The sequence below is a fragment of the Salmo salar genome, chromosome ssa13, assembly GCF_905237065.1.
Source record: "Salmo salar chromosome ssa13, Ssal_v3.1, whole genome shotgun sequence".
Lineage (NCBI taxonomy): Eukaryota > Metazoa > Chordata > Actinopteri > Salmoniformes > Salmonidae > Salmo > Salmo salar.
The window spans coordinates 108,700,526-108,715,525 of record NC_059454.1 but is presented as its reverse complement, the minus strand read 5'-3'; the positions used below and the strand labels follow the sequence as shown (position 1 = coordinate 108,715,525).

At 45.5% G+C, this 15,000-nt stretch overlaps 1 protein-coding gene across 1 annotated transcript in view; it reads right to left on the bottom strand.

The window, feature by feature from the left end:
* The window catches only part of LOC106568552 (methyl-CpG-binding domain protein 2), a 118,724-nt gene that overhangs the window by 10,052 nt on the left and 93,672 nt on the right, over positions 1 to 15,000 (bottom strand). The gene's annotated exons all lie outside the window — the stretch shown is intronic.

Below are 15,000 nucleotides of genomic sequence, written 5' to 3'. Positions count from 1 at the left end.
GAACACAGAGAGGACTGGGTTAGGGATGAACAGAGAGAGGACTGGGTTAGGGGTGAACACAGAGAGGACTGGGTTAGGGATGAACACAGAGAGAGGACTGGGTTAGGGGTGAACACAGAGAGGACTGGGTTAGGGATGAACACAGAGAGAGGACTGGGTTAGGGGTGAACACAGAGAGGACTGGGTTAGGGGTGAACACAGAGAGGACTGGGTTAGGGATGGACACAGAGAGAGGACTGGGTTAGGGGTGAACACAGAGAGGACTGGGTTAGGGATGAACACAGAGAGAGGACTGGGTTAGGGGTGAACACAGAGAGGACTGGGTTAGGGATGAACACACAGAGAGAGGACTGGGTTAGGGATGAACACAGAGAGGACTGGGTTAGGGATGAACACAGAGAGGACTGGGTTAGGGATGAACACACAGAGAGAGGACTGGGTTAGGGATGAACACAGAGAGGACTGGGTTAGGGATGAACACAGAGAGGACTGGGTTAGGGATGAACACAGAGAGGACTGGGTAAGGGATGAACACAGAGAGGACTGGGTTAGGGATGAACACAGAGAGGACTGGGTTAGGGATGAACACAGAGAGGACTGGGTTAGGGATGAACACAGAGAGGACTGGGTAAGGGATGAACACAGAGAGGACTGGGTTAGGGATGAACACAGAGAGGACTGGGTTAGGGATGAACACAGAGAGGACTGGGTTAGGGATGAACACAGAGAGGACTGGGTTAGGGATGAAACAGAGGACTGGGTTAGGGATGAACACAGAGAGGACTGGGTTAGGGATGAACACAGAGAGGACTGGGTTAAGGATGAACACAGAGAGGACTGGGTTAGGGATGAACACAGAGAGGACTGGGTTAGGGATGAACACAGAGAGGACTGGGTTAAGGATGAACACAGAGAGGACTGGGTGAGTGTGTGTGGACTGGGTTAGCTGAGTGTGTGTGTGTGTGGGTTGTGGCCTGGGTTAGCTGTGTGTGTGTGTGTGGGTTGTGGACTGGGTTGTAGACTGGGTTAGCGTGTGTGTGTGTGTGTGTGTGTGTGTGTGTGTGGTGTCACTCTATAGAACTGTTTAGAGGGGCCTGCTGTGGTGCCAGTCCTATAGAACTGTTTAGAGGGGCCTCCTGTGGTGTCACTCTATAGAACTGTTTAGAGGGGCCTCCTGTGGTGTCACTCTATAGAACTGTTTAGAGGGGCCTCCTGTGGTGTCACTCTATAGAACTGTTTAGAGGGGCCTGCTGTGGTGCCAGTCCTATAGAACTGTTTAGAGGGGCCTCCTGTGGTGCCAGTCCTATAGAACTGTTTAGAGGGGCCTCCTGTGGTGTCACTCTATAGAACTGTTTAGAGGGGCCTCCTGTGGTGTCACTCTATAGAACTGTTTAGAGGGGCCTCCTGTGGTGTCACTCTATAGAACTGTTTAGAGGGGCCTCCTGTCAATTTCGGGCATGTCCAAAACACGTGCAGGTAGCAGGAGCCTGTTTACATCGGTCACAAGCGGGATCAATTTCTGGTCTAATCTTTGATAAATTTCCCTTTGACCAATGCAGCCGATTAACTATTTTAAATTGAATTACAGCATGTCTTAGACATATAGATGAAGAATGGTATCGCTGAAGCATACTCTGCCAAGTCACATGACTAAAATATGTTTGCATGGCAGAAGGATTAATAGGCATCAATTCACTTTTTTTGTAGATGAACCTTCAACCCAGATATTTTACCAACTGTCTTTAGTAGAAGCTGGATCTCTGGAAGACAAGTTAAAGGATCAGACATATATAATAGCATGTCATCCACATAGAGTGAGACGTCATGCTCTAAGCCCTCTCTTTCAAATACCTTTGATAGTGGTGTTATTCTCAATTGTCATGGCAAACAGCTGAGGGGACAGAGGACAACCCTGTCTTGTCCCACGCTGAAGTTGGAAATTACATTTTACATTTTAGTCATTTAGCAGACGCTCTTATCCAGAGCGACTTACAGTAGTGAATGCATACATTTCATACATTCTTTTCCCATACTGGTCCCCCCGTGGGAATCGAACCCACAACCCTGGCATTGCAAACACCATGCTCTACCAACTGAGCCACACGGGACCATAATAACCATAAGATGAAAAGTTATTATTTGTGCGCACTGCAGCCATAGGGGTGGAGTAAAGGATTTTTGATCCAGGACATAAAATTGGGACTGAATCCAAATTGTTTGAGAGTATAAAATAGATAATCCCAATCTACCCGATCAAACGGCATCAAATTCTCAGCATCAAGTGATAACAATATCTCGGGAGTGTCAGATGAAGAGGTATTATAAAGACGTCTGATGTTGAAAAAAAGAAAGACTATTTTTTAATGAAACCAGTTTGATCTGTAGAGATAATGGAGGGAAGGACTGACTCAAAACCAGTTTGATCTGTAGAGATAATGGAGGGAAGAACTGACTCAAAACCAGTTTGATTTGTAGAGATAATGGAGTGAAGGACTGACTCAAAACCAGTTTGATCTGTAGAGATAATGAAGGGAAGGACTGACTCAAAACCAGTTTGATCTGTAGAGATAATGGAGGGAAGGACTGACTCAAAACAGTAGGCAATCATCTTAGAAAGTATCTTTACATCACAAATCAGTAAAGAACTTGGCCTATATATGAACCATACACAAGGTTTTTTTCTTCCATTTTCAGAATAAGTGAAAAACATGTTTGTCTCATTTCTTGAGGGTAAAGAGTTTAAGGAGAATGATTCCTCAAATACAGAAAGCAAGAGAGGAGAGAGTTGATCTGAGAATTTTTTTAAAGAATTTGCTCATAAATCCGTCGGGTCCAGGGGATTTACCACACTGCATAGATTGAATTGCTAACACAATCTCTTCTGCAGAGAACTGTTCTTCTAATTCAGCAACTATCTCAGGTTCAACTGTAGGAATATCTAAGTTCTCAAAGAAGGTGTAGAGTAAGGTAGCATTACCAGCGGATTCCGAAGTGTATAATTGTGAGTAAAAGTTCTGAAAGCATGAATTGACCTCTAAATCATCAATACATGTGTTACCCAGCTCGTCAGTTACCTCAGGTATGGTTTGATTTGCGGTTCTGACAGCTGATGTGCTAGCGTTTTCCCTGATTTCTCTCCATGTTCATCATTTTCGTATGGAGATTTACTCATTCGATGTTCAGCTCGTCGAGTTGAAAGAAGATCAAACTCTGTCTGATGAGTCAAATGTTGTTTTAGTAAATCTGCGGAGGAAGAGTGTAAATATGCCATAACCAAATCCAAGATTTTATTTGTATGTTCCCCTCGGCGTTGAATATTACACTTTCTTAATCTTGCTCTGTACGAAATCATTTGGTCCCTTATATAAGCCTTCGTTGATTCCCATACTGTTGGATTGGTTTGAAATAAGAGAAATAGATCAATTTGAAATTATATAAAAGCAACAAAGGTTTCATCTGATAGCAGTAGTGAGTTAAACCAGCCAGGTCAATAATTAGGCTGTGTATTTGGCATAAGTAGTTTCATAGTAAGGTCTTCTGATAGCAGTAGTGAGTTAAACCAGCCAGGTCAATAATTAGGCTGTGTATTTGGCATAAGTAGTTTCATAGGAGAAGAGGAGAATGATCCAAAATGACTACAGCTTGGTAAATCACACTCCGTGATAAGTGGCAGAAATCTATTGTCTTTGAAAAAGCAGTCTATACGTGAGAAGGTCTTACGAACTGGCGAGAAAAAAATAATACTCCATAGCTGTGGGATTGTGGGAAACGCCACTCATCAGATGTGGCATATGTCTTAAGAAAAAGTTGAATTGTGGATACTGTTTTTGATGAAGATGATACCTTAGGAGAGCAACGATCCAGATTGGGTGACAGTACACAATTCATATCACCACCTAGAATTAGGTGGTGTGTGTCCATATTTGGTAATCGATAAAAATACATTTGTGAAGAATGAACTGTTACCCCAATTTGATGCGTAAATGTTAGCCAATACAGTCTTCCTACTACAATAATGAAATGGCCTGCTGAGTCTGCCTCTACGTTTGACATTGAGAACAGTATGTTCTTACTTATTAAAATTGCTGCTCCTCTAGTTTCAGAATGAAAATTGGAATGATATGATAGGCTGATCCACCCTCCTGTGGAGTGGTCTAAAGTGCCGAGCTGAGTGTCCTGAAGAAAGGAGATGTCTACTTTAAGGTGATTTAAATGAGAAAGAACCCTTTTATGGTTCACTGGGTGATTTAAAGATTAAACATTCCAGCTAGTAAAAGTGACCGAGCAACCAGCTGTCCGTCTCATGATATTAGGCCTAGCCATGTAAAGTCAACCAGCTGTCCTTCTCATGATATTAGGCCTAGCCATGTAAAGTCAACCAGCTGTCCTTCTCATGATATTAGGCCTAGCCATGTAAAGTCAACCAGCTGTCCTTCTCATGATATTAGGCCTAGCCATGTAAAGTCAACCAGCTGTCCCTCTCATGATATTAGGCCTAGCCATGTAAAGTCAACCAGCTGTCCTTCTCATGATATTAGGCCTAGCCATGTAAAGTCAACCAGCTGTTCTTCTCATGATATTAGGCCTAGCCATGTAAAGTCAACCAGCTGTCCTTCTCATGATATTAGGCCTAGCCATGTAAAGTCAACCAGCTGTCCCTCTCATGATATTAGGCCTAGCCATGTAAAGTCAACCAGCTGTCCTTCTCATGATATTAGGCCTAGCCATGTAAAGTCAACCAGCTGTCCCTCTCATGATATTAGGCCTAGCCATGTAAAGTCAACCAGTTGTCCTTCTCATGATATTAGGCCTAGCCATGTAAAGTCAACCAGCTGTTCTTCTCATGATATTATGCCTAGCCATGTAAAGTCAACCAGCTGTCCTTCTCATGATATTAGGCCTAGCCATGTAAAGTCAACCAGCTGTCCCTCTCATGATATTAGGCCTAGCCATGTAAAGTCAACCAGCTGTCCTTCTCATGATATTAGGCCTAGCCATGTAAAGTCAACCAGCTGTCCTTCTCATGATATTAGGCCTAGCCATGTAAAGTCAACCAGCTGTCCCTCTCATGATATTAGGCCTAGCCATGTAAAGTCAACCAGCTGTCCTTCTCATGATATTAGGCCTAGCCATGTAAAGCAACCAGCTGTCCCTCTCATGATATTAGTCCTAGCCATGTAAAGTCAACCAGCTGTCCTTCTCATGATATTAGGCCTAGCCATTTAAAGTCAACCAGCTGTCCTTCTCATGATATTAGGCCTAGCCATGTAAAGTCAACCAGCTGTCCTTCTCATGATATTAGGCCTAGCCAGTCCTTCTCATGATATTAGGCCTAGCCATGTAAAGTCAACCAGCTGTCCTTCTCATGATATTAGGCCTAGCCATGTAAAGTCAACCAGCTGTCCCTCTCATGATACAATTGACACAATCTTGTCTCGGAGCTCTACGGACAATTCCTTCGACCTCATGGCTTGGTTTTTGCTCTAACATGCACTGTCAACTGTGGGACCTTATATAGACAGGTGTGTACCTTTCCAAAGGACAATTAATTGAATTTATCACAGGTGGACTCCAATCATGTTGTAGAAACATCTCAAGGATGATCAATGGAAACAGGATGCACCTGGGCTCAATTTCGAGTCTCATAACAATGGGTCTGAATACTTATGTAAATAAGGTATTATGGGGTATTGTATGTAGAGATTGATGAGAAAAAACAAATACTTAATCCATTTTAGAATAAGGCTGTAATGTAACAAAATGTGGGGGTCTGAATACTATCCGAATGCTCTGTGTTTCTTTTGTAGGCTATATCCTTGAAATAACTGTAATAATATTGCCTACATAATTAATTTTCCTTCTTAGGCTCCCTGTCTGTCTCCTGACCTTTAGAGTGTTTATATGCTGTTTAATATGAAATCTAGTCTATTTGAAATGAACACTTCTTACATTCACCTTTTCATGTTTATTCAAATACTTTTCACTCAAATCCATATGTACAGGTAGAGTCAGTACAGGTAGGGTCAGTACAGGTAGGGTCAGTACAGGTAGAGTCAGTACAGGTAGGGTCAGTACAGGTAGGGTCAGTACAGGTAGAGTCAGTACAGGTAGAGTCAGTACAGGTAGGGTCAGTACAGGTAGGGTCAGTACAGGTAGAGTCAGTACAGGTAGAGTCAGTACAGGTAGAGTCAGTACAGGTAGGGTAAGTACAGGTAGGGTCAGTACAGGTAGGGTCAGTACAGGTAAAGTCAGTACAGGTAGAGTCAGTACAGGTCAAGTCAGTACAGGTAGAGTCAGTACAGGTAAAGTCAGTACAGGTAAAGTCAGTACAGGTAGAGTCAGTACAGGTAGAGTCAGTAGAGGTAGAGTCAGTAGAGGTAGAGTTAGTAGAGGTAGGGTCAGTACAGGTAGGGTCAGTACAGGTAGAGTCAGTACAGGTAGGGTAAGTACAGGTAGAGTCAGTACAGGTAGGGTCAGTACAGGTAGGGTCAGTGCTGGTAGGGTCAGTAGAGGTAGGGTCAGTACAGGTAGAGTCAGTACAGGTAGGGTCAGTACAGGTAGGGTCAGTACAGGTAGGGTCAGTACAGGTAGAGTCAGTACAGGTAGAGTCAGTACAGGTAGAGTCAGTACAGGTAAAGTCAGTACAGCTGGAGTCAGTACAGGTAGAGTCAGTACAGGTAGGGTCAGTACAGGTAGGGTCAGTACAGGTAGAGTCAGTACAGGTAGGGTCAGTACAGGTAGAGTCAGTACAGGTAGGGTCAGTACAGGTAGGGTCAGTACAGGTAGTCAGTACAGGTAGAGTCAGTACAGGTAGAGTCAGTACAGGTCAAGTCAGTACAGGTAGAGTCAGTACAGGTAAAGTCAGTACAGGTAGAGTCAGTACAGGTAGAGTCAGTACAGGTAAAGTCAGTACAGGTAGAGTCAGTACAGGTAGAGTCAGTAGAGGTAGAGTTAGTAGAGGTAGAGTTAGTACAGGTAGGGTCAGTACAGGTAAAGTCAGTACAGGTAAAGTCAGTAGAGGTAGGGTCAGTACAGGTAGAGTCAGTACAGGTAGAGTCAGTAGAGGTAGGGTCAGTACAGGTAGAGTCAGTACAGGTAGAGTCAGTACAGGTAGAGTCAGTACAGGTAGGGTCAGTACAGGTAGAGTCAGTACAGGTAGAGTCAGTACAGGTAGGGTAAGTACAGGTAGAGTCAGTACAGGTAGGGTCAGTACAGGTAGAGTCAGTACAGGTAGGGTCAGTGCTGGTAGGGTCAGTAGAGGTAGGGTCAGTACAGGTAGAGTCAGTACAGGTAGGGTCAGTACAGGTAGGGTCAGTACAGGTAGAGTCAGTACAGGTAGAGTCAGTACAGGTAAAGTCAGTACAGCTGGAGTCAGTACAGGTAGAGTCAGTACAGGTAGGGTCAGTACAGGTAGGGTCAGTACAGGTAGAGTCAGTACAGGTAGGGTAAGTACAGGTAGAGTCAGTACAGGTAGGGTCAGTACAGGTAGGGTCAGTACAGGTAGGGTCAGTACAGGTAAAGTCAGTACAGGTAGAGTCAGTACAGGTAGAGTCAGTACAGGTCAAGTCAGTACAGGTAAAGTTAGTACAGGTAGAGTCAGTACAGGTAGAGTCAGTACAGGTAGAGTCAGTACAGGTAGAGTCAGTAGAGGTAGAGTCAGTAGAGGTAGAGTCAGTACAGGTAGGGTCAGTACAGGTAAAGTCAGTACAGGTAAAGTCAGTAGAGGTAGGGTCAGTACAGGTAGAGTCAGTACAGGTAGGGTCAGTGCAGGTAGAGTCAGTAGAGGTAGGGTCAGTACAGGTAGAGTCAGTACAGGTAAAGTCAGTACAGGTAGAGTCAGTACAGGTAGAGTCAGTACAGTTAGGGTCAGTACAGGTAGGGTCAGTACAGGTAGAGTCAGTACAGGTAGGGTCAGTACAGGTAGAGTCAGTACAGGTAGAGTCAGTACAGGTAGGGTCAGTACAGGTAGAGTCAGTACAGGTAGGGTCAGTGCTGGTAGGGTCAGTGCTGGTAGGGTCAGTACAGGTAGAGTCAGTACAGGTAGGGTCAGTACAGGTAGGGTCAGTACAGGTAGGGTAAGTACAGGTAGAGTCAGTACAGGTAAAGTCAGTACAGGTAGAGTCAGTACAGGTAGGGTCAGTACAGGTTGGGTCAGTAGAGATAGGGTCAGTACATTCTATGGAATGATCTGTCTTCTCTCATTCTATGGGATGATCTGTCTTCTCTCATTCTATGGATGATCTGTCTTCTCTCATTCTATGGATGATCTGTCTTCTCTCATCCTATGGGATGATCTGTCTTCTCTCATTCTATGGGATGATCTGTCTTCTCTCATTCTATGGATGATCTGTCTTCTCTCATTCTATGGGATGATCTGTCTTCTCTCATTCTATGGATGATCTGTCTTCTCTCATTCTATGGATGATCTGTCTTCTCTCATTCTATGGATGATCTGTCTTCTACCATTCTATGGGATGATCTGTCTTCTCTCATTCTATGGATGATCTGTCTTCTCTCATTCTATGGATGATCTGTCTTCTCTCATTCTATGGGATGATCTGTCTTCTCTCATTCTATGGATGATCTGTCTTCTCTCATTCTATGGGATGATCTGTCTTCTCTCATTCTATGGGATGATCTGTCTTCTCTCATTCTATGGGATGATCTGTCTTCTCTCATTCTATGGGATGATCTGTCTTCTCTCATTCTATGGGATGATCTGTCTTCTCTCATTCTATGGGATCAGAGGCATGAGAAAAACTGATCCATTCCATTTCTCTTCTCCCTCTCCTCTCCAGTCCTATTCTCTCTCCTCTCCTCTCCAGTCCTATTCTCTCCTCTCCTCTCCTCTCCTCTCCAGTCCTATTCTCTCCTCTCCTCTCCAGTCCTATTCTCTCCCTCTCCTCTCCAGTCCTATTCTCTCCCTCTCCTCTCCAGTCCTATTCTCTCCCTCTCCTCTCCAGTCCTATTCTCTCTCTCCCTCTCCTCTCCAGTCCTAATCTCCCTCTCTCCCTCTCCTCTCCTCTCCAGTCCTATTCTCTCCTCTCCTCTCCAGTCCTATTCTCTCCCTCTCCTCTCCAGTCCTATTCTCTCCCTCTCCTCTCCAGTCCTATTCTCTCCCTCTCTCCTCTCCAGTCCTATTATCTCCCTCTCTCCTCTCCAGTCCTATTCTCTCCAGTCCTATTCTCTCCCTCTCTCCTGTCCTCCCATAATAACCCAGAGAGAGCTGGTTATAGGAGCTCAGCTCAGCTCAGCTCATCATGCCTTTGTATACACTGCCATCTACAGGATTAACACTGCACTCATCAGAGCTCCCAGTAACATGAAGGGAGAGGACTGGGCTCCGGTGAAAAGTAGTGCACTACGTAGGGAATAGAGTGCCATTAGAGATTCAGAGGAAAGGTGTTATAAGCTACAAGGTGTTTCATGCCTTAAAGTTCCAACAGATACGACTAACTGACTGACTGGTGACTAACTGGCTGACTGGTGACTGACTGACTGACTGGTGACTAACTGACTGGCAGGTGACTAACTGGCTGACTGGTGACTGACTGACTGGCTGGTGACTAACTGGCTGACTGGTGACTGACTGACTGACTGGTGACTAACTGACTGGCTGGTGACTAACTGACTGACTGGTGACTAACTGACTGACTGGTGACTAACTGGCTGACTGGTGACTAACTGGCTGGCTGGTGACTAACTGGCTGACTGGTGACTAACTGACTGACTGGTGACTGACTGACTGGCTGGTGACTGACTGACTGGCTGGTGACTGACTGACTGGCTGGTGACTAACTGGCTGGCTGGTGACTAACTGGCTGGTGACTGACTGACTGGTGACTAACTGACTGACTGGTGACTAACTGACTGGCTGGTAACTGACCGACTGACTGGCTGGTGACTAACTGACTGGCTGGTGACTGGCTGGCACTGACTGGTGACTGACTGGCTGGTGGCTGACTGGTGACTGGCAGGCTGGTGGCTGGCTGACTGGTGACTGGCTGGCTGACTGGCGACTGACTGACTGGCTGACACTATCTGGTGACTGACTGACTGGCTGACTGGTGACAGACTGACACTGACTGGTGACACTGACTGGTGACTGGCAGGCTGGTGGCTGACTGGCTGACTGGTGACTGGCTGACACTGACTGGTGACTGACTGATTGGCTGATTGACTCTCTGGTGACTGACTGACTGGTGACAGACTGACTGGCTGACTGGTGACTGACTGGTGACTGACTGACTGGCTGGTGACTGACTGACTGGTTGGTGACTGACTGACTGGCTGGTGACTGGCTGACTGGTGACTGACTGGCTGACTGGTGACTAACTGACTGACTGGTGACTAACTGGCTGGCTGGTGACTAACTGAATTGGCTGGTGACTAACTGGCTGACTGGTGACTGACTAACTGGCTGGTGACTAACTGGCTGACTGGTGACTGACTGACTGACTGGTGACTGACTGACTGACTGGTGACTAACTGGCTGACTGGTGACTAACTGACTGACTGGTGACTAACTGGCTGACTGGTGACTAACTGACTGGCTGGTGACTGACTGACTGACTGGCTGGTGACTGACTGACTGACTGGCTGGTGACTAACTGGCTGGCTGGTGACTGACTGACTGGCTGGTGACTAACTGGCTGGCTGGTGACTAACTGACTGGCTGGTGACTGACTGACTGGCTGGTGACTGACTGACTGGCTGGTGACTAACTGACTGGCTGGTGACTAACTGGCTGACTGGTGACTAACTGACTGACTGGTGACTAACTGGCTGACTGGTGACTGACTGACTGACTGGTGACTGACTGACTGGCTGGTGACTGACTGACTGGCTGGTGACTGACTGACTGGCTGGTGACTAACTGGCTGGCTGGTGACTAACTGGCTGACTGGTGACTAACTGACTGACTGGTGACTGACTGACTGGTGACTAACTGACTGGCTGGTGACTGACTGACTGGCTGGTGACTGACTGACTGGTGACTAACTGACTGGCTGGTGACTGACTGACTGGTGACTGACTGACTGGCTGGTGACTAACTGACTGGCTGGTGACTAACTGACTGGCTGGTGACTGGCTGGCACTGACTGGTGACTGACTGGCTGGCTGGTGACTGACTGACTGGTGGCTGACTGGTGACTGGCAGGCTGACTGGCTGACTGGTGACTGACTGACTGGCTGACACTATCTGGTGACTGACTGACTGGCTGACTGGTGACAGACTGACACTGACTGGTGACACTGACTGGTGACTGGCAGGCTGGTGGCTGATTGACTCTCTGGTGACTGACTGACTGGTGACAGACTGACTGGCAACTGATTGACTGGCTGGTGACTGACTGACTGGTTGGTGACTGACTGACTGGCTGGTGACTGGCTGACTGGTGACTAACTGGCTGACTGGTGACTGACTGGCTGACTGGTGACTGACTGGCTGACTGGTGACTGACTGGCTGACTGGTGACTGACTGACTGACTGGTGACTGACTGACTGATTGGCTGATTGACTCTCTGGTGACTGACTGGCTGGTGACTGACTGACTGACTGACTGGTGACTGGGTGGCTGACTGACTGGCTGGTGGCTGATGGCGGACTGACTAACTGGTGACTGACTGACTGACTGGTGACTGGCTGGTGACTGGCTGACTGGCTGGTGACTGACTGACACTGACTGGTGACTGACTGGTGACTGACTGACTGATTGGCTGATTGACTCTCTGGTGACTGGCTGATTGGCTGATTGACTCTCTGGTGACTGACTGACTGTCACTGACTGGTGACTGGCTGATTGGTGACTGACTGGCTGGTGACTGACTAACTGGTGACTGACTGACTGGCTGGCTGGCTGGCTGGTGACTGGCTGGCTGGCTGGTGACTGGCTGGTGACTGGCTGGCCGGTGTCTGACTGGCTGGTGACTGGCTGACTGGCTGGCTGACTGGTGACTGACTGGCTGACTGGTGACTGACTGGTGACTGGCTGACTGACTGATTGGCTGACTGACTGCCTGGCGACAAGAGACAGATCCCTACAGATGATGCCAGAAGAAATGGAGTCTGATAGTCTTAATCCACTCCTCTCTCTCTCTGAACCATGTCATCTAGTGTATAGTGGAGAATGTGTTTCAATACCAAGGGAAGGCGTCAATCATTTCTACTTCACCACTGAGAACAAATTGCAAGGTAAAGGTCACCCTCTCTGGTCAAAAGTAGTCCACACTACAAAGGGAAAAGGGTACCGATTTCGGACGCGGTCTATATGTTGTTTGTGATGAAGAGTTTGTTAAAAAACCATCTCCCCATTGAGAGCCCTCGGCACACCTTCACGATTATGAGTCCTGCAGGACTTCACAGACACGTTGTTCTCCACTCAATGGGTCTATGTTCTAGAATCAATGGGTCTATGTTCTAGAATTAATGGGTCTATGTTCTAAAATCAATGGGTCTATGTTCTAGAATCAATGGGTCTATGTTCTAAAATCAAATGGGTCTATGTTCTAGAATCATTGGGTCTATGTTCTAGAATCTTTGATTACCTATCAGCCTAGATCTTTCCCTAGCTACCAAATGTGTTCCTCAATCTGGATTCAGGCCGGGTTATAGTACCACCCCTACTGCATCCCTGGTGTTAAATAACATGCATAAAAATGAAAGACTGTGCTGCCTTCTTCACTGACCTATCGAAGGCTTTTGATACTGTTGACCACTCTTTACTAATTTAAAGATTGTCTGCAATTGGCCTGGATCAAGCATCATGCAATACCTGACAGACAGAACACAAGGTGTATTCTCTGATGGCGTTAAGTCAGGATTCCATGACATTAGGAAAAGGTGTCCCACAGGGGTCGATGTTTGGTCCTATACTTTTTACTTTCTATAAAAACAATATAGGTCTATCTGCCAAACAAAAAGTGTAACATACATCTGTTTGCAGATGACACTGTTGTGTATTCTGTTGCTCCCACGGTTGACCAGGCTGTGTCAGAGCTATAATCTGTCTTTATTGCCCTGCAGAAAGCCTTGGTTGAACTGAAATTGGTAGTTAATGCAGACAAAAACTGGATGTTCTGGTGCCTGAGGCAGTTCAACTGGATGTGCTGGTGCCTCTGGGGCAGTTCAACTGGATGTTCTGGTGCCTGAGGCAGTTCAACTGGATGTTCTGGTGTCTCTGAGGCAGTTCAACTGGATGTTCTGGTACCTCTGTGGCAGTTCAACTGGATGTTCTGGTGTCTCTGTGGCAGTTCAACTGGATGTTCTGGTGTCTCTGTGGCAGTTCAACTGGATGTTCTGGTGCCTCTGGGGCAGTTCAACTGGATGTTCTGGTGCCTCTGGGGCAGTTCAACTGGATGTTCTGGTGCCTCTGGGGCAGTTCAACTGGATGTTCTGGTGCATGAGGCAGTTCAAATTGTTGATTAAGGACCTCTTTGCAGAGGAATTGATTGTTTTTCTTGAATGGCTTGTAAATATTTTTATGATGCTGTATTTGTAAATTGGATAAATTGTGTATATGCAGCACTCCCTTGTGAAAGAGGCCTTGGTCTCAATGGGACTCCACGTGAAAAATAAACGTTCAATAAAAAATGAAATACTAACGATAACAACAATACGTTAGACAGAACCAAAGCTCCTAACAGGCACATCACAGTTCCCTGTGTAGAGGATCAATGGAGGAGAAACATAATTACACATAACACTACTGTTACAATTACACATAACACTCCTGTTACAATTACACATAACACTCCTGTTTAGAGCTGGTACAATTACACATAACACTCCTGTTACAATTACACATAACACTCCTGTATAGAGCTGGTACAATTACACATAACACTCCTGTATAGAGCTGGTACAATTACACATAACACTCCTGTTTAGAGCTGGTACAATTACACATAACACTCCTGTTTAGAGCTGGTACAATTACACATAACACTCCTGTTACAATTACACATAACACTCCTGTTACAATTACACATAACACTCCTGTATAGAGCTGGTACAATTACACATAACACTCCTGTATAGAGCTGGTACAATTACACATAACACTCCTGTTTAGAGCTGGTACAATTACACATAACACTCCTGTTTAGAGCTGGTACAATTACACATAACACTCCTGTTACAATTACACATAACACTCCTGTATAGAGCTGGTACAATTACACATAACACTCCTGTATAGAGCTGGTACAATTACACATAACACTCCTGTTTAGAGCTGGTACAATTACACATAACACTCCTGTTTAGAGCTGGTACAATTACACATAACACTCCTGTATAGAGCTGGTACAATTACACATAACACTCCTGTTTAGAGCTGATACAATTACACATAACACTCCTGTATAGAGCTGATACAATTACACATAACACTCCTGTTTAGAGCTGGTACAATTACACATAACACTCCTGGTACAATTACACATAACACTCCTGGTACAATTACACATAACACTCCTGTATAGAGCTGGTACAATTACACATAACACTCCTGTTACAATTACACATAACACTCCTGGTACAATTACACATAACACTCCTGTATAGAGCTGGTACAATTACACATAACACTCCTGTTTAGAGCTGGTACAATTACACATAACACTCCTGGTACAATTACACATAACACTCCTGTTTAGAGCTGATACAATTACACATAACACTCCTGGTACAATTACACATAACACTACTGGTACAATTACACATAACACTCCTGGTACAATTACACATAACACTACTGGTACAATTACACATAACACTCCTGGTACAATTACACATAACACTACTGTTACAATTACACATAACACTACTGTTTAGAGCTGGTACAATTACACATAACACTACTGGTACAATTACACATAACACTCCTGGTACAATTACACATAACACTCCTGGTACAATTACACATAACACTCCTGTTTAGAGCTGGTACAATTACACATAACACTACTGTATAGAGCTGGTACAATTACACATAA